Source organism: Canis lupus, chromosome X, assembly GCF_048164855.1.
Source record: "Canis lupus baileyi chromosome X, mCanLup2.hap1, whole genome shotgun sequence".
In the NCBI taxonomy this organism is placed as follows: Eukaryota; Metazoa; Chordata; class Mammalia; order Carnivora; family Canidae; genus Canis; species Canis lupus.
Genome location: NC_132876.1, coordinates 13,115,560 through 13,134,683, shown reverse-complemented (window position 1 = coordinate 13,134,683; position 19,124 = coordinate 13,115,560). Strand labels below are relative to the sequence as shown.

General features: G+C 40.2%; 1 pseudogene; it reads right to left on the bottom strand.

The window, feature by feature from the left end:
• Positions 1-497: 497 nt before the first annotated feature.
• Positions 498-19,124, bottom strand: part of LOC140627919 (nucleoside diphosphate kinase, mitochondrial pseudogene) — a 54,059-nt pseudogene continuing 35,432 nt past the window's right edge.

The window sequence follows — 19,124 nt, the reverse complement described above, 5'->3', positions numbered from 1 at the left end:
ATGGTGTGAAGTATGGATCAAAATTTATTTATTTATTTTTATATATGGGTATCTAATTTTTCTAGACTCAGGTGTGTGTGTGTGTGTGCGGGTAAGCTTTATTTCTACTCTCAAACTCTTACTACTTTGCATGAAGTCCTCATCCCTAATCTCAGAGATGGCAGAAACTGTAATAAACGACCCACGCCCTCCACAACACAGTGAATGCTAATGTCCCACACCCCTTTGGGGAAGGGCGCTTACACTACATACTTTTGGAGACACCCCAAAGGTTGTCTGGCGCACTTTGGTATAGAAAGGATTTGGTCCAATTTCTTCCTGGCTCAGGATAGTAAAAGGCACATAGAGTTGGTTGCTCAGCTCCTCGGGGTAGGTGGAGCAGAAGGTAGACGGGGTCTGGGACAGAAGGGCAGACTGTGGGTGTGGGCTCCGGGTCTGGACGACAGAGGTAGTTGATCCTGGGTGGCTGCTGGGGTGGCTGAGGGCAGCCCGAGTGCTCAGGCCGCGTAGATGCTGCTCTGGTGGTTTTCGTCTGCCCAGTGCACCAGCTCGCTGCTCTGAAACCATAGCTGGCTGTCCCTTGGGGCCCCCTCCACGGAGTCGCTGGCGTGAATGATGTTCCTGCTGATGTGGACGCTGAGTCCCCCGATGGTGCGGGGGCGGTCTCAGCTGAGTCGGTGTGCCCTATCACGGTCCTCGGGGAGCCGACCACATTGGGGCCTTCCCAGACCATGGCCACCACGGGGCCAGAGGTCCTGTAGCTGATGAGGGCTGGGTATAGGGCTTCGTCTGCAGGTCATGGTAGTGCTCAGCAAGGACTCTGTCCGGCGCCTGCAGCATCTTCACCCCCACTGGCTTGAAGCCCCTCCTCTCGAAGCGCTGGATCACACCCCCCACAAGCCAACGCTGCACCCCATCTGGCTCCACTGCAACCAGGGTCCGCTCTCGAGTCCAGGAGGACCCTCCCGAGTTGGGGCGTGAGCAGGCTCGGCCCGGAGACCCGAGGGTCACTCAGCAGCCCGGGCAGTGCGGCGCGCCCCAAGAGGCCCCCCCATGACCCCGGCCGGGGGGCCGCTGGCCGAGTGCGGGGAGAGCGCGGGCGACTGAGCCCCGAGGGCGAGGTGGGGGCCTAGACTCAGTTGTTGAAAGAAGTTTATTTCCCCTATAATCTTCCTTTAAATCTTTGTCTATAATCAGATGTCTGTATATACATAACATGCAGGTCTCAATTTTGTTCCATTGGTATATTTCTTTTTTTGGGAGATTTTATTTTTCAGTAATCACACACGTGGGACTGGAACGTCTGTCCCCAAGATCAAGAGTCACATGCTCCAGTGACTGAGCCAGCCAGACATCTCCTCCATTGGTACATTTCTGTCACTGTGCCGATACCACACTTTCTTCATTATTGTTGCTTTACTATAAGCCTTGGAATGAAGTAATGTAGACTTTCCAACTTTGTTGTTCCTTTGTAAGGTTCTTCTGAATATTCTAGATTCTTACATGCTTTCGATTTCTATTTAAAAAGTTTCTCTGGAATTTTGACTGAGATTGTGTTGAATCTGTCACTGGATTTAGGAAGAATTAACATCTTAACAATATCGAATCTCCCAATCCATGAGCAAGGTATATATCTCTATTTATTTCGTTATTTCATCCATTTCTCTCTACAGTACTTGTAGTTTTTAGTCTGTAGTTCTTAGTTTTATATAATTGTAGGTTCATATGCAGTTATTAAGAAATAACTCTGAAAGATCCCAGTCTATCTTGTACTTAGTTACCCCAATGGTAATAATTTGCAGAAATATAATACAACATTGCAATCAAGAAATTGACATTGATATATCTACAATATTCAGATTTCACCAGTTTTACATGTGGTGCATATATATGTGTGTTTATTTAGTTATAAATATTTTACCATATGTGTAGATTTGCATGAGGACCACCACAATCAAGATATAGAAGAGTGCCATCACCACAAGGATCCTTCCTATTACCCCTTTATACCCACACTCACTTTCCCCTCCTCCCAGTTTTGTAACCCCTAGTAACCATTAATCTATATCTCTAGAATTCTAATGGTTCAAGAAAGTTCTATCAATGAAATCATATTGTACATAACTTTTAAGGGATTTTTAAAAGGATAATTCCTTGAAGATCTATCCAGGCTGTAGTGTTTATCAGTAGTTATTCATTTTTTAAGTTTTTATTTAATTCCAGTTAGTTAATATACAATGTTATATTAATATACAATGTTATATTAGTTCCAGGTGTACAATATAGTGATTCACACTTCCATATATCACCTGGAGGTCATCACCACAAGTGCACTCCCTTAATCCTCATCACCTATTTAACCCCTCTGGTAACCATCAGTTTGTTCCCTGTAATTAAGAATCTGTTTCTTGATTTCTCTCTTTCTCTCTCTTATTTTTACCCTTTGCTTGTTTGTTTTGTTTCTTAAATTCTACATATGAATGAAGTCATATGGTATTTGTCTTTCTCTGATTGACTTGTTTCACTTAGCATAATACTCTCTAGCTCCATCCATGTTGTTGCAAATAGTAGGGTTTCATTCTTTTTTATGGCTGAGTAATATTCCATTGTAATATTCCACAACCCTTTTTTTTTTTTTTTTTTGGAGTCTGTAGGCTCCAAAAACTTAGAGCCCAATGTGGTGCTTGAACTCATGACCCCTGAGATCAAGACCTGAGGTGAGATGAAGAGTATGATGCTGACTGAGCCACTCAGGTGCCCCTAACCTCTTCTTTATCCATTTATCAATCAAAAGACACTTGGGCTGCTTCCATATCTTGACTATTGTAAATACTGATGCTATAATCATCAGGGCACGTGTATCCCTTTGAATTAGTGTTTCATATCCTTTAGGTAAATACTTAGTAGTGTGATTGCTGGATCATAAGGTAGGTCTATTTTTAACTTTTTGAATAACCGCCAATACTGTTTTCCATATTGGCTGCACCAGTTTGCATTCCCACCAACAGTACAACAGGGCTCTTTTTTCTCTACATCCTCATCAGCACCTGTTGTTTCTTTTGTTGTTGATTTTAGCCATCCTGACAGGTGTGAGGTGATATCTCATTGTGGTTTTAATTTGCATTTCTCTGATGGTAAGTGATGAACATCTTTTCATGTGTCTGTTGGCCATCTGTATGTCTTCTTTGGAGAAATGTCTGTTCATGTTTTCTGCCCATTTTAAATTTGATTATTTGGTTTTTGGGTGTTGATTTGTATTAGTTCTTTATATATTTTGGATACTAACCCATTATTGGATATGTCATTTGAAAATATCTTCTCCCATTCTGTAGATTGCTCTTTCATTTTGTTGATTGTCTCTTTCACTGTACAGAAGCTTTTTATTTTGTAGTCCCAATAATTTATTTTTGCTTTTTTCCCCCTTGCCTCAGGAAACATATCTAGAAAAAAGTTGCCACAGCCGATACCAGAGGTTACTGCCTTGTTTTTTCTAAGATTTTTATGGTTTCAAGTCTCACATTTAGATCTTTAATCCATTTTGAATTTTTAAAAAAGATTTGATTTGTTTATTTGACAGAGAGAGCACAGTTAGTTAACATATGAGGGGGAGCCAGAGGGAAAGGGATAAGCAGGCTTCCTACCGAGCAAGGAGCGCAATGCTGGGTTCGATCCTGGGGTCCTAGGATCACAACCCAAGCCGAAGGCAGATGCTCAAGCAACTGAGCCATCCTGGTGCCCCTGAATTTATTTCTTTTAGTTTTTAAAATTAAAAAAAAATAAAGATTTTATTTATTTATTTATTTGAGACAGAGCAAGAGCATGAGCAGGGGGTAGGGCAGGGGGAGAGGGAGAAGTAGGCTCCCTGCTCAGTAGGGAGCCAGACATGGAGCTCGATCGCAGGACTCTGGGATCATGACCTGACCAAAGGCAGTTGCTTAACCAACTGAGTCACCCAGGCACTCCTATTTTTTAATTTTTAAAAAATATTTATTTATTTATTTTAAAAGAGAGAGAGAGAGTACGAGCACAAGCAGGAGTAGGGGCAGAGGGAGAGGGAGCGAGAAAACCCTGCTACACATGGAGTCTGGTGTGGGACTTGATCCCAGGACCCTGAGATTGTGACCTAGGCCAAAATCAAGAGTGCAATGCTTAACCAACTGAGCCACCCAGGTGCCCCATTTTGAATTTATTTTTGTGCCTGGTGTAAGAAAGTGGTCCAGTTTCTTTCTTTTGCATGTTGCTGTCCAGTTTTTTCAACACCATTTGTTGAAGAGACTTTTTTCCACTGGATACTTTTTCCTGCTTTGTCAAAGATTAGTTGACCATATAGTTGTGGGTTTATTTGGGGGCTTTCTATTCTGTTCTATTGACCTATTGTCTATTTTTGTGCCAGTATCATGCAGTTTTGATTACTACAGCTTTATAATATAACTTGAAGTCCATTGTGATAGCTCCAGCTTTGCTTTTCTTTTTCAAAATTTCTTTGGTTATATGGAGTCTTTTGTGGTTCCATAAAAATTTTAGAATTGTTTGTTCTAGTTCTGTGAAAAATGCTCATGGTATTTTGATGGGGATTGTATTAAATATGTAGATTGCTTTGGGTAGTATAGACATTTTAACAATATTTGTCCTTCCAATCCATGAGCATGGAATGTCTTTCCATTTCTGGGTCATCTTTAATTTCTTTCATCAGTGTTTTATAGTTTTCAGAGTACAGATCTTTTACCTCTTTGTTTAGGTTTATTCCTAAGTACCTTATTATTTTTGGTGCAGTTGAAAGTGGGATTGACCCCTTAATTGTTCTTTCTGCTGCTTCATTATTGGTATATAGAACTGGAACAGATTCCTGTACCTTGATTTTATATCTTGTGACTTCACTGAATGTGTTTACTAGTTCTAGCAGTTTCTTGGTGGGGTGTTTTGGGTTTTCTTTTTTTTTTTAATTTATTTTTTATTGGTGTTCAATTTACTAACATACAGAATAACACCCAGTGCCCGTCACCCATTCACTCCCACCCCCCGCCCTCCTCCCCTTCTACCACCCCTAGTTCGTTTCCCAGAGTTAGCAGTCTTTACGTTCTGTCTCCCTTTCTGATATTTCCCACACATTTCTTCTTTTAAATTTTATTTACTTATTTTTAGAGAGAGAGAGAGAGCACATGAGAACAGGAGAGGGGCAGAGAATGAGAGAGAACCTCAAGAAGACTCTGTGCTCAGTACAGAGCCTGATGTGGGGCTTGATTTCATTACCCTAAGATCATGACCTAAGCCGAAACTGAATTGGATGCTTAACTGACTAAGCCACCCACACGCTCCTCGGGTTTTCTATATAGAATATCAAGTCATCTGCAAATAGTGAAAGTTTTACTTCTTTCTTACCAATTTGGATGCCATTTATTTTTTTTTGTTGTCTGATTGCTGTGGCTAGGACTTCCAGTATTATGTTGAAAAGTGGTGAGAGTGGACATCCCTGTCGTGTTCCTTCCATTAGGGGAAAAGCTCTTCTTTAAATGCTTAGTATAATTTGGCTGTGAAGCCATCTGGTCCTAGATTTTGTATGTTGTGAGTTTTTTGATTAGTGATTCAATTTCTTTGCTGATTATTAGTCTGTTCAAATTATCTATTTCTTTCTGTTTTAGTTTTGGTAATTTACATGTTTCTAGGAATTCATTTCTTCTAGGTTGTCAAATTTGTTGGCATATAGTTTTTCACAACATTCTCTTATACTTGCTTATATATCAGTGGTGTTGGTTGTTATTTCTTCTCTCTCCTTTGTGATTTTCTTTGAGTCCTTTCTCTTTTTTTCTTGATAAGTCTGGCTAGATATTTATCAGTTTTATTGATTTTTTTTGAAGAATCAGATTCTGGTTTCATTGATCTGTTCTATTTTTTTAGTTTTTATATCATTTATTTCTGCTCTAATATTTATTATTTCCTTCCTCCTGCTGATTTTAGGTTTTGTTTGTTATTCTTTTTCTAACTCCTTTAGGTGTAAGGTTAAGTTGTTTGAGATTTTTTTTTGCTTCTTAGGATATGCCTGTATTGTTATATATACTTCCCTCTTTGTTTTTTTTTTTTTTTTTTTTTTTTGGAGATGAAAATGATACTTCCCTCTTTGAATCACTTTTGCTGCATCCCAAAGGTTTTGGACCATTGTGTTTTCATTTTCATTTGTTTCCATGTACTTTTTAATTTCTTCTTTTATTTCTTGCTTGACCCATTCATAGTTTAGTAACATGTTATTTAATCTCCATGTATTTTTGGTCTTTCCACATTTTTTCTTGTGTTTTTAAAATTTTTAAAATTTTATTTTTAAAGATTTTATTTTTACTTATTCATAAGAGACACACAGAGAGAGAGAGGGAGGTAGAGACACAGGCAGAGGGAGAAGCAGGCTCTATCCAGGCAGCCCGGCATGGGACTTGATCCCTGGTCTCCAGGATCACAACCTGGGCTGAAGGCGGCGCTAAACCACTGAGCCACCCGGGCTGCCCTTTTCTTGTAGTTGACTTCTGCTTTCATGGTATTATGGTCAGAAAATATGCATGGTATGATTTCAATATTCTTGAATTTGTTGATGCTTGTTCTGTGGCTGAATCTGTGATCTATTCTAGAGAATGTTGCATGTGCACTTGTAAAGAATGTGCATTCTGTTTTAGGATTGAATATTCTGGATATATGTTAAATCCATCTATTCCACTCTGTAATTCAAATCCATGATTTCCTTATTGATTTTGTTTAGATGATCTGTCCATTGATGTTAGTGGGGTGTTAAAATCCCATACTATTATTGCATTATTATCAATTATTTCCTTTAGATTTTTTATTAACTGTTTTATGTATTTGGGTGCTTTTGTGTTGGGTGCATAACTATTTACTATTGTTGTTTCTTCTTCTTGTATTGTCTGTCCCCTTTATTACTATATAGTGTCCTTCTTTGTCTTTTATTAGTCTTTGTTTTAAAGTCTACTGGTTTGATATAATTAGACTTTCTTTTGACATATGTTTGCACAATAAATGTTTCTCTATCTCCTCACTTTCAATCTGTAGGTGTCTTTAGGTCTAAAATGAGCCTCTTGTAGGCAACATAGATGGGTCTTGCTTTCTTATCTATTCTGTTACCCTATGTCCTTTTTTTTTTTTAAGAATTATTTATTTTAGAGAGAGAGAGAGAGAGTGCAGGGAGGGGCAGAGGGAGATGGAAAGAGAGAATCTTTTTTTTTTTTTTTTGGAAATCGAGAATCTTTTTTTTTAAATTTTTTAAATATTTATGATAGTCACACACACAGAGAGAGAGAGACACAGAGACACAGGCAGAGGGAGAAGCAGGCTCCATGCACTGGGAGCCCGATGTGGGATTTGATCCCGGGTCTCCAGGATCGCGCCCTGGGCCAAAGGCAGGCGCCAAACCGCTGCGCCACCCAGGGATCCCACCCTATGTCTTTTGATTGGAGCATGTAGTCCACTTACATTCAAAGTAATTATTGATAGATATGTATTCATTGTCATTTTATTATTTGCTTTGTGTTGTTTCAGAAAGTTTTTTTCTGTTTTTTCTTATCTTTCTCTCTTTCATGGTTTGCTTATTTTCTGTAGTAGATATATTTGGATTTCTTTCTCTTTATTCTTTTCATATTTATTAGTGTTTTTGATATATGGTTACCATTAGGTTTATATATAGCATCTGCATATTGCAGTATACATTATGTTGATGGCTGTTAAAGTTTGAACCCATTCTTTACTCCTTTCCTCCCTATGTTTTAGGTGTAAGCTGTTATATTTTATATCTTTTTATTTTGTGAGTTTCTTGACTGACTTTTTTTTTTCAGAATTACTCATTTTTACTGCTTTTGTGTTACCTGCCTTTATACTGTCACTTTTGGTTTCTCCTTTCCAATCAGAGTCCCCTTTATTATTTCTTGCAGGGCTGGTTTAGTAATCATGAACTTTTTTAGCTTTTGTTTGTCTGGAGACTCTTTATCTCTCCTTCTACTCTGAATGATACCTTTCTTGGGTAGAGTATTCTTGACTGCAGATTTTTCCCATTCAGCATTTTGAGTACATCTTGCCACTCTCTTCTGGCTTGTAAAGTTTCTTTTTTTTTTTTTAATTTATTTTTTATTGGTGTTCAATTTACTAACATACAGAATAACCCCCAGTGCCCGTCACCCATTCACTCCCACCCCCCGCCCTCCTCCCCTTCTACCACCCCTAGTTCGTTTCCCAGAGTTAGCAGTCTTTACGTTCTGTCTCCCTTTCTGATATTTCCCACACATTTCTTCTCCCTTCCCTTATATTCCCTTTCACTATTATTTATATTCCCCAAATGAATGAGAACATATAATGTTTGTCCTTCTCCGACTGACTTACTTCACTCAGCATAATACCCTCCAGTTCCATCCACGTTGAAGCAAATGGTGGGTATTTGTCATTTCTAATAGCTGAGTAATATTCCATTGTATACATAGACCACATCTTCTTTATCCATTCATCTTTTGTTGGACACCGAGGCTCCTTCCACAGTTTGGCTATCGTGACCATTGCTGCTATAAACATCGGGGTGCAGGTGTCCCGGCGTTTCATTGCATTTGTATCTTTGGGGTAAATCCCCAACAGTGCAATTGCTGGGTCGTAGGGCAGGTATATTTTTAACTGTTTGAGGAACCTCCACACAGTTTTCCAGAGTGGCTGCACCAGTTCACATTCCCACCAACAGTGTAAGAGGGTTCCCTTTTCTCCGCATCCTCTCCAACATTTGTTGTTTCCTGCCTTGTTAATTTTCCCCATTCTCACTGGTGTGAGGTGGTATCTCATTGTAGTTTTGATTTGTATTTCCCTGATGGCAAGTGATGCAGAACATTTTCTCATATGCATGTTGGCCATGTCTATGTCTTCCTCTGTGAGATTTCTGTTCATGTCTTTTGCCCATTTCATGATTGGATTGTTTGTTTCTTTGGTGTTGAGTTTAATAAGTTCTTTATAGATCTTGGAAACTAGCCCTTTATCTGATATGTCATTTGCAAATATCTTCTCCCATTCTGTAGGTTGTCTTTGAGTTTTGTTGACTGTATCCTTTGCTGTGCAAAAGCTTCTTATCTTGATGAAGTCCCAATAGTTCATTTTTGCTTTTGTTTCTTTTGCCTTCGTGGATGTATCTTGCAAGAAGTTACTATGGCCGAGTTCAAAAAGGGTGTTGCCTGTGTTCTTCTCTAGGATTTTGATGGAATCTTGTCTCACATTTAGATCTTTCATCCATTTTGAGTTTATCTTTGTGTATGGTGAAAGAGAGTGGTCTAGTTTCATTCTTCTGCATGTGGATGTCCAATTTTCCCAGCACCATTTATTGAAGAGACTGTCTTTCTTCCAATGGATAGTCTTTCCTCCTTTATCGAATATTAGTTGCCCATAAAGTTCAGGGTCCACTTCTGGATTCTCTATTCTGTTCCACTGATCTATGTGTCTGTTTTTGTGCCAGTACCACACTGTCTTGATGACCACAGCTTTGTAGTACAACCTGAAATCTGGCATTGTGATGCCCCCAGATATGGTTTTCTTTTTTAAAATTCCCCTGGCTATTCGGGGTCTTTTCTGATTCCACACAAATCTTAAAATAATTTGTTCTAACTCTCTGAAGAAAGTCCATGGTATTTTGATAGGGATTGCATTAAACATGTATATTGCCCTGGGTAACATTGACATTTTCACAATATTAATTCTGCCAATCCATGAGCATGGAATATTTTTCCATCTCTTTGTGTCTTCCTCAATTTCTTTCAGAAGTGTTCTATAGTTTTGAGGGTATAGATCCTTTACATCTTTGGTGAGGTTTATTCCTAGGTATCTTATGCTTTTGGGTGCAATTGTAAATGGGATTGACTCCTTAATTTCTCTTTCTTCAGTCTCATTGTTAGTGTATAGAAATGCCACTGACTTCTGGGCATTGATTTTGTATCCTGCCACGCTACCGAAATGCTGTATGAGTTCCAGCAATCTTGGGATGGAGACTTTTGGGTTTTCTATGTAGAGTATCATGTCATCGGCGAAGAGGGAGAGTTTGACTTCTTCTTTGCCAATTTGAATGCCTTTAATGTCTTTTTGTTGTCTGATTGCCGAGGCTAGGACTTCCAGTACTATGTTGAACAGCAGTGGTGAGAGTGGACATCCCTGTCTTGTTCCTGATCTTAGGGGAAAGGCTCCTAGTGCTTCCCCATTGAGAATGATATTTGCTGTGGGCTTTTCATAGATGGCTTTTAAGATGTCGAGGAATGTTCCCTCTATCCCTACACTCTGAAGAGTTTTGATCAGGAATGGATGCTGTATTTTGTCAAATGCTTTCTCTGCATCCAATGAGAGGATCATATGGTTCTTGGTTTTTCTCTTGCTGATATGATGAATCACATTGATTGTTTTACGGGTGTTGAACCAGCCTTGTGTCCCAGGGATAAATCCTACTTGGTCATGGTGAATAATTTTCTTAATGTACTGTTGGATCCTATTGGCCAGTATCTTGTTGAGAATATTTTTGCATCCATGTTCATCAGGGATATTGGTCTGTAATTCTCCTTTTTGGTGGGGTCTTTGTCTGGCTTTGGAATTAAGGTGATGCTGGCTTCATAGAACGAATTTGGAAGTACTCCATCTCTTTCTATCTTTCCAAACAGCTTTAGGAGAATAGGTATGATTTCTTCTTTAAACGTTTGATAAAATTCCCCTGGGAAGCCATCTGGCCCTGGACTCTTGTGTCTTGGGAGGTTTTTGATGACTGCTTCAATTTCCTCCCTGGTTATTGGCCTGTTCAGGTTTTCTATTTCTTCCTGTTCCAGTTTTGGTAGTTTGTGGCTTTCCAGTAATGCGTCCATTTCTTCTAGATTGCCTAATTTATTGGCGTATAGCTGTTCATAATATGTTTTTAAAATCGTTTGTATTTCCTTGGTGTTGGTAGTGATCTCTCCTTTCTCATTCATGATTTTATTAATTTGAGTCTTCTCTCTCTTCTTTTTAATAAGGCTGGCTAATGGTTTATCTATCTTATTAATTCTTTCACAGAACCAACTCCTGGTTCTGTTGATCTGTTCCACAGTTCTTCTGGTCTCGATTTCGTTGAGTTCTGCTCGAATCTTTATTAACTCCCTTCTTCTCTTGGGTGTAGGATCTATTTGCTGTTTTTTCTCTAGCTCCTTTATGTGTAAGGTTAGCTTTTGTATTTGAGTTCTTTCCAGTTTTTGAATGGATGCTTGTATTGCGATGTATTTCCCCCTTAGGACTGCTTTTGCTGCATCCCAAAGATTTTGAACGGTTGTATCTTCATTCTCATTAGTTTCCATGAATCTTTTTAATTCTTCCTTAATTTCCTGGTTGACCCTTTTATCTTTTAGCAGGATGGTCCTTAACCTCCACGTGTTTGAGGTCCTTCCAAACTTCTTGTTGTGATTTAGTTCTAATTTCAAGGCATTATGGTCCGAGAATATGCAGGGGACAATCCCAATCTTTTGGTATCGGTTCAGACCCGATTTGTGTCCCAATATGTGGTCTATTCTGGAGAAAGTTCCATGTGCGCTTGAGAAGAATGTGTATTCAGTTGAGTTTGGATGTAAAGTTCTGTAGATATCTGTGAAATCCATCTGGTCCAGTGTATCATTTAAAGCTCTCGTTTCTTTGGAGATGTTGTGCTTAGAAGACCTATCGAGTATAGAAAGAGCTAGATTGAAGTCACCAAGTATAAGTGTATTATTATCTAAGTATTTCTTCACTTTGGTTAATAATTGATTGATATATTTGGCAGCTCCCACATTCGGGGCATATATATTGAGGATTGTTAAGTCCTCTTGTTGAATAGATCCTTTAAGTATGATATAGTGTCCCTCTTCATCTCTCACTACAGTCTTTGGGGTAAATTTTAGTTTATCTGATATAAGGATGGCTACCCCTGCTTTCTTTTGAGGACCATTCGAATGGTAAATGGTTCTCCAACCTTTTATTTTCAGGCTGTAGGTGTCCTTCTGTCTAAAATGAGTCTCTTGTAGACAGCAAATAGATGGGTCCTGCTTTTTTATCCAGTCTGAAACCCTGCGCCTTTTGATGGGGTCATTAAGCCCGTTCACATTCAGAGTTACTATTGAGAGATATGAGTTTAGTGTCATCATGATATCTATTCAGTCTTTGTTTTTGTGGACTGTTCCACTGAATTTCTTCTTAAAGGGGAATTTTAAGAGTCCCCCTTAAAATTTCTTGCAGAGCTGGTTTGGAGGTCACATATTCTTTTAGTTGCTGCCTGTCTTGGAAGCTCTTTATCTCTCCTTCCATTTTGAATGAGAGCCTTGCTGGATAAAGTATTCTTGGTTGCATGTTCTTCTCATTTAGGACCCTGAATATATCCTGCCAGCCCTTTCTGGCCTGCCAGGTCTCTGTGGAGAGGTCTGCTGTTACCCTAATACTCCTCCCCATAAAAGTCAGGGATTTCTTGTCTCTTGCTGCTTTAAGGATCTTCTCCTTATCTTTGGAATTTGCAAGCTTCACAATTAAATGTCGAGGTGTTGAACGGTTTTTATTGATTTTAGGGGGGGATCTCTCTATTTCCTGGATCTGAATGCCTGTTTCCCTTCCCAGATTAGGAAAGTTTTCAGCTAGAATTTGTTCAAATACATATTCTGGCCCTCTGTCCCTTTCGGCGCCCTCGGGAACCCCAATTAAACGTAGGTTTTTCTTCCTCAGGCTGTCGTTTATTTCCCTTAATCTATCTTCATGGTCTTTTAATTGTTTGTCTCTTTTTTCCTCAGTTTCCCTCTTTGCTATCAACTTGTCTTCTAGGTCACTCACTCGTTCTTCCACCTCGTTAACCCTCGTCGTTAGGACTTCTAGTTTGGATTGCATCTCATTCAATTGATTTTTAATTTCTGCCTGATTAGCTCTAAATTCTGCAGTCATGAAGTCTCTTGAGTCCTTTATACTTTTTTCTAGAGCCACCAGTAGCTGTATAATAGTGCTTCTGAATTGGCTTTCTGACATTGAATTGTAATCCAGATTTTGTAACTCTGTGGGAGAGAGGACTGTTTCTGATTCTTTCTTTTGAGGTGAGGTTTTCCTTCTAGTCATTTTGCTCAGTGCAGAGTGGCCAAAAGCAAGTTGTATTGGGAAAAAGAGAAAAAGAGAGGAGAGAAAGAAGGAAAGAAAAGAGAAAGAGAAAAAAAAGGAAGAGAAAAAAAACGAAAGAAAAAAAAAGAAGAAAAAGAGAAAAAGAAAGGAGAAAAAAAAGGGGGGGGTGGGGGAAGGAAACAAATCAAAAAGCAAAACAAAACAAAATAAAACAAAACAAAAAAAAAAAGAAGAAGAAGAACCACAGGGGAGTATCTTCTGATTCTGTGTACTTTAAGTCCCTTGGCTTCTCCTGGAAGTTGTCCGTCTAGCTGGTGTTCTGGGGGAGGGGCCTGTTGTGCTGATTTTCAGGTGTCAGCAGTTGGGGGAGCTGCTGTGCCCCTGCCTGGTGCAGGGCTCAGTGGGGGTTGTTTACCCCGTGAGGCCGCAGGAGGAACAGCCCCAGTGGCGGGGCAGCTCTGGAAACCTGGATTCAGCTCCGGCAGGAACTCCGTCTGCAGGGCCTGGAGGCTCCGGGGCGGGGCCGCTGATCTGCTCAGCTGGGGCAGGAGCGTCCTCGCTGTCCTGGGCCCTCCCGGCCTCTGCCTGTCCCGGGGGAGGCGGGATCCTGGGCTGTGTCCCGGCGCCCTGTGCTCCGGAGCCTGCGCTGGTGGATTCGCGCTCCCGGGCCGCGCAACCCCCTCCGCGGAGCCGCCGCCCGAGCCCCTCCGAGCTGCTCCTGGAACCGCGCAGGCCCCTCTGCACGGAGCCTCTTCCTCTGTCCGAGCCCCTCCGAGCTGCTCCCGGGGCCGCGCAGCCCCCTCCGCGGAGCCGCCGCCCGAGCCCTCCGAGCTGCTCCGGGTCCCGCCGTGCGCGCTGCAGCCCTTAGGGAGCTCGGCGCACTCTCCTGGGCGCGCAGTTGCTGTTACTGTCCCGGGGAGCCCGAGGGCATCCCCTCCCTCCTGGGTCCTGCTCCACCTCCCCGCGAGCCCCTTTCCGCCCGGGAAGGTCGGTGCAGCTCCTGCTTCTCCGGGACGGGGCTCTCCTGTCCTGGGGACACTCGCCCCGGCCTCAGCCCGGCTCCTGGCGGGGCCCCTCCCCCTTGGAGGCCTTTGTTTCTTTACTTCTTTTTCCCCGTCTTCCTACCTTGATAGAAGCGCGAACTCTTCTCACTGTAGCATTCCAGCTGGTCTCTCTTTAAATCTCAGGCCGAATTCATAGATTTTCAGGATAATTTGAAGGTTTTCTAGGTAGTTGGTGGAGACAGGTGATTTGGGGACCCTGCTCTTCCGCCATCTTGCTCCTCCCCTCTCTCGCTTGTAAAGTTTCTGTTGAAAAATCTCCTGCCAGTTTTATGGGTTTTCCATTGGAAGTTACTACCTTCTTTTGTCTTACTGCTTTAAAATTTTTTTTGTCACTATATTTTGCCAATTTCATTACAACATGTCTTTTTTTAAAATATTTTATTTATTTATGAGAGAGAGAGAGAGAGAGAGACATAGGCAGAGGGAGAAGCAGGCTCCATGCAGGAAGCTTCATGTGGGACTCAGTCCCAGGCCTGAGCCAAAGGCAGATGCTCAACCGCTGAGCCACCCAGGCGTCCCTAATTATAACATGTCTTGGTGGGGGTTTGCTTTTATTGTTTTTGATGGAAGTTCTCTGTGCCTCCAGATGTGGATATCTGTTTCCTTTCCCAGATTAGGGAAGTTTTCAGCTGTTATTTTTTCAAATAAATTTTCTACCTTCTTTCTCTATCTTCTACTGGGATTCCTATAATATGAATGTTATTACATTTGATAAAGCCATTGAATTCCCTAAATCTGTTCTCATTTTGCATAATTCTTTTTCTCTCTTTTGTTCTACTTGATTAATTTCTGTTTCTTTGTCTTGTAGGTCATTAATTTTTGTTTCTTTGCTTCTTCTGTCCTGCTGTTCATTCTATCAAGTGTGTTTCTCATTTCCTTTATTGTGCTCTTTATCTCTGCTATGTTATTCCTTATTCTGTGTGAAGGTCTCCCTCATGTCTTCTACTCTTTTCTCAAGTCCAGTGAAAATACTTATGATCATTACTTTAAATTCTCCATCAGGCATGTTACTTATATCTCTTTTGCTTAGATCTCTGGCTGTAGCCTTGTCCTCTTCGTTCATTTGGGATAAGTTTCTCTGTTTTCTAATTTTGTCTATGTCTCTGTGCCTGTTTCTCTGTGTTGGCAATGTCTCTTATTCTTAAGGGTAATGGCTTTATAAAAAATAGGTCCTGTAGTGCCCTCTGCTTCCTACGGCCTGGTGCTTCCAGAAGTGTCTCCAGTGTGTGTGCGTGTGCTCTGCTGTTTTGTTCTGGCCACTTTATCTTTCAGGCCAGTTATCTGCAGAGGCTCTCCTTACCTGTTGTGGATAGTGTTTGGTCCCAGTTGAATGTGGCATGCGTTAATTAAGTGTGCTCTGGTCTGTATGTGAAATGAGACCCATCACCACCACTGATGGAGCTGATGTTCCATAAAACTACCACATTGGGAGTCATGGTGTTAGCAGGGGTTTGGGCCAGTCTTCTGGGGGAGAGCACTCACCTGAGACAAGATGATGTGGAAGGGTGGTTACTTCGGAGTTTGGGGGGCAGGGTGTGGACAGGGTTTGTTATAAATAAGTAGTGAGTGTCTTCACTGTTCTGGTTCCCACAGATGGCCCTGTGCTTATACTGAGGGGTAGGGGAGGGAAATAGCCCCAGCCAGTTCCTTTGTTTGGAGGGGTCTCTCTGTGAATGCTATCTCTCTGGAATGGTCTCAGAGATGAGCAGATAATTTACCCACTATGTGCCCCAGGCACACTTTAGATCTCTGTCTTCATGCTTTATGTGTATGGGCTGTTTACCCTGCATTTTCTCTGAAAGCAGCCCCAATGCCCTCTGAGCTCTCCCAGAGCCAAGCGCACTTGACCTTTAAAACTCCAGGCTTTAAGCCCTGTTGGTTGTAGGAACTCAGGAAATTCAGCCCCTTTCACTTCCTTAACCAATTACTATGGAGACTCGTTTTCTCCATGTACTCCCCTGTGTGCTAGGCTATCTCTTGCCCTTCTCTGTGACCATGGCTCCCTCCCCACAGCAATGGCCATGATCCATTTCCCTCCCAATCCATTTCCCTCTTCATACTTCCTGCCTCTTCAGTGTGAACTCTTCTCTACATTTAGTTGTGTAGTTTTCTGCTGTTTTTCAGGTCAGTTTCTGGGGCATTTAGGATGATTTGATAGTTATCTAGTTGTATTCTTAGGATGAGGTGAGCCTAGGGTCCTCCTACTCAACTATCATCTTCCTAATCTCCCAGTAGTTATTCATTTCTTTATTGCTGAATAATATTACACAGCACCACAGTTTCTTTAACCATTCACAGATTGAAGAACATCTGGGTTGTTTCAAGTTTGGGGCTAGTACAAATAAAGCTGCTGTGAACATTTGCTTAAGTGTTATATATGAGCACATATTCCATTCTTTGAAATAAATGCCCGGAAGTACAATTCCTGAGTTTTATGGTAATGGCATGTTTAGCTTTGTAAGAAACTGCCATATTCTTTTACAGTGTGACTGTAGTACTTTACATCCCTACCAACAATATGTGAATGATATAGTTTTTCTATATCCTTGACAACATTTGATGATATCCCTATTTTTTTAACAGCTTACTGTTTTTAATGTATAATGCTTGAGATACAAGACAATGGCATCTAACATTGTTATATATAAAAGAGAAATCAAATCAGTCATCAAGGGCTCCTGAGTGAATGGCATCTTCATATCTTCCATGATTATCATCTCTGCTTTCTGGGTATAATTTAATAAGATCATCAATTCAAAGAATGGTAATTGTAGCTTCCATTACAAACTATATACCCATAACTTTTATCTATGATTGATTCAAATACTCCTGTTTGTTGTCACAAGGTTTACCATTGACTTATTAAGACATGTCCATTATATATATATATATATATATATATATATATTTTTATTTTATTTATGACAGTCACACAGAGAGAGAGAGAGAGAGAGAGAGAGAGAGAGAGGCAGAGACACAGGCAGAGGGAGAAGCAGGCTCCATGCACCGGGAGCCTGAGCGTGGGATTCGATCCCGGGTCTCTAGGATTGCGCCCTGGGCCAAAGGCAGGCGCCAAACCGCTGCGCCACCCAGGGATCCCGACATGTCCATTTTAGATTTTTGTGTTCTGGGTTTGGTGTCATTGTTTATCATTTTAGCCATTCTGATAGGTGTGCAGTGGTATCTAATTGTGGTTTTAATTTGCATTCCTTTGCTGACTAGAGATATTGAACAACTTTTCATTGCTTTTGTCATCTTCAGTTAAATGTATGTTTATATTTTTTTGCTTATTTTGTAATTAGGTTGTCTTTTGGTTTTGGTTTTGTTTTACTGTTGGGTTTTGAGAGTATGTTCTTGGGTATTCTGTTGGGTATTTCTGAGTATATTCTTCATGCAAACCTTTGTTGGATGTGTGGTTTACAAGTGTTTGTTTCCAGTGGGTAGCTTGTATTTTCACAGTCTTCTCAGGATCTTTTGAAGTTTTAAATTTTGATGAAGTCAAATTTATTAATTGTTTCTTTATTGATCATGCTTTTGATGTCAAATCTAGGAATTGTTTGTTTAGCCCTAGGTATTAGTTTTTCTCCTGTGCTTTTTCTTCAAAGTTTTACAATCTTTCATTTTACATATAGGTGCATGATCCATTTTGAATTAATGTTTGTATAAGATATGAGTTTTAGGTCAGAGTTTGTTTTTCCTAGAGAAATTACTTTTTTTGGAAGCTTCTAAATTATGAATTTAATTCCTTTAATGGATTATAGGACTATTCCAATTGTTTACTTCATTTCAGTTGAGTTTTCAAAACCATCCGTTCTATTTGCTGAATTTATAAGTGTAAAGTCATTTATAGTCCCTTACGATCCTTTTACTGGCTGGAAAATCTCTAGTGATGTTCCCCATGTTTTAGTCCTAATATTGCTGATTTGTATCTTCTCTTTTTTAATTTACCTAAAAATGTTTTTTAGAAAGAGAGAGAGAGAGAGAGAGAACAAGCAGGGGTGGGGGTGGGGGGCAGAAGGAGAGGGAGAGAGAGAATTGCAAGCAGGCTCCATGGCCCCGCACAGTGCTCAACATGGGGTTTGATCTTATAACCCTGAGATCATGACCTGAGCCAAAATTGAGAGTCAGACACTTAACTGACTGAGCCACCCAGGTGCCCCACCTTCTCTTTTTTAAAACCTAATTAGCCTTGTTAGAGGCTTATCAATTTTAATGATTTTTTTTAAAGAATCAAAATTTTCATTAATTTTCTGTTTTCTTCTTTTCAATTTCATTGATTTCTGCATTTGTCTTTATCATTTCATTCTTTGCTCTGTGTTTATTGTGCTCTTTTCTAGTTTCATGAGGTAGGGACACAAATTATTGTTTTGAGTCCTTTGCTTCTTGTTTCTAACGTAAGCATTCTTGCTCTCTCAGTACTACTTCAGCTGCATTCCACATACTTCAGTATGTTATATTTTCATTTTCATAGGCCCTGATAATAAACAAGATAAAAACAGTGCAAAAAGGCAGGCTAAAACAAAACTACAGACCAATGTATCAAATGACCCTGGGCACAAAAATCCTCCACAAAATAGTAACAAATTGTATCTACTAATGTATACAAATAATTATATACCATCATCAAGTAGGATTAATTCCAGATATACAAGGCTTGTTCAATATTAAAAAATCAATGTAATCTCCTGTAATGAGCAATATATAATTTAAGGAGTTAATGAGAAAAAAGCCTATTATATTTACCTGTTCTGCTGTTCTTTCTTTTCTGAAGTTCCAGACCTTCTGTCATAATTTTTTATTTAGACATCTTCCTAAAACCATCATTTAATGGTAACTCTTTTGGGGGAACAAATTCTTAGTTTTCCTTTTTCTGAGAATGTCTTTATTTCATCTACATTCCTAAAGCATATTTTCATGGAATATTGAATTTGCTGTTGATTTGCCCTACCTGGAATGTTTGTTGGGTGG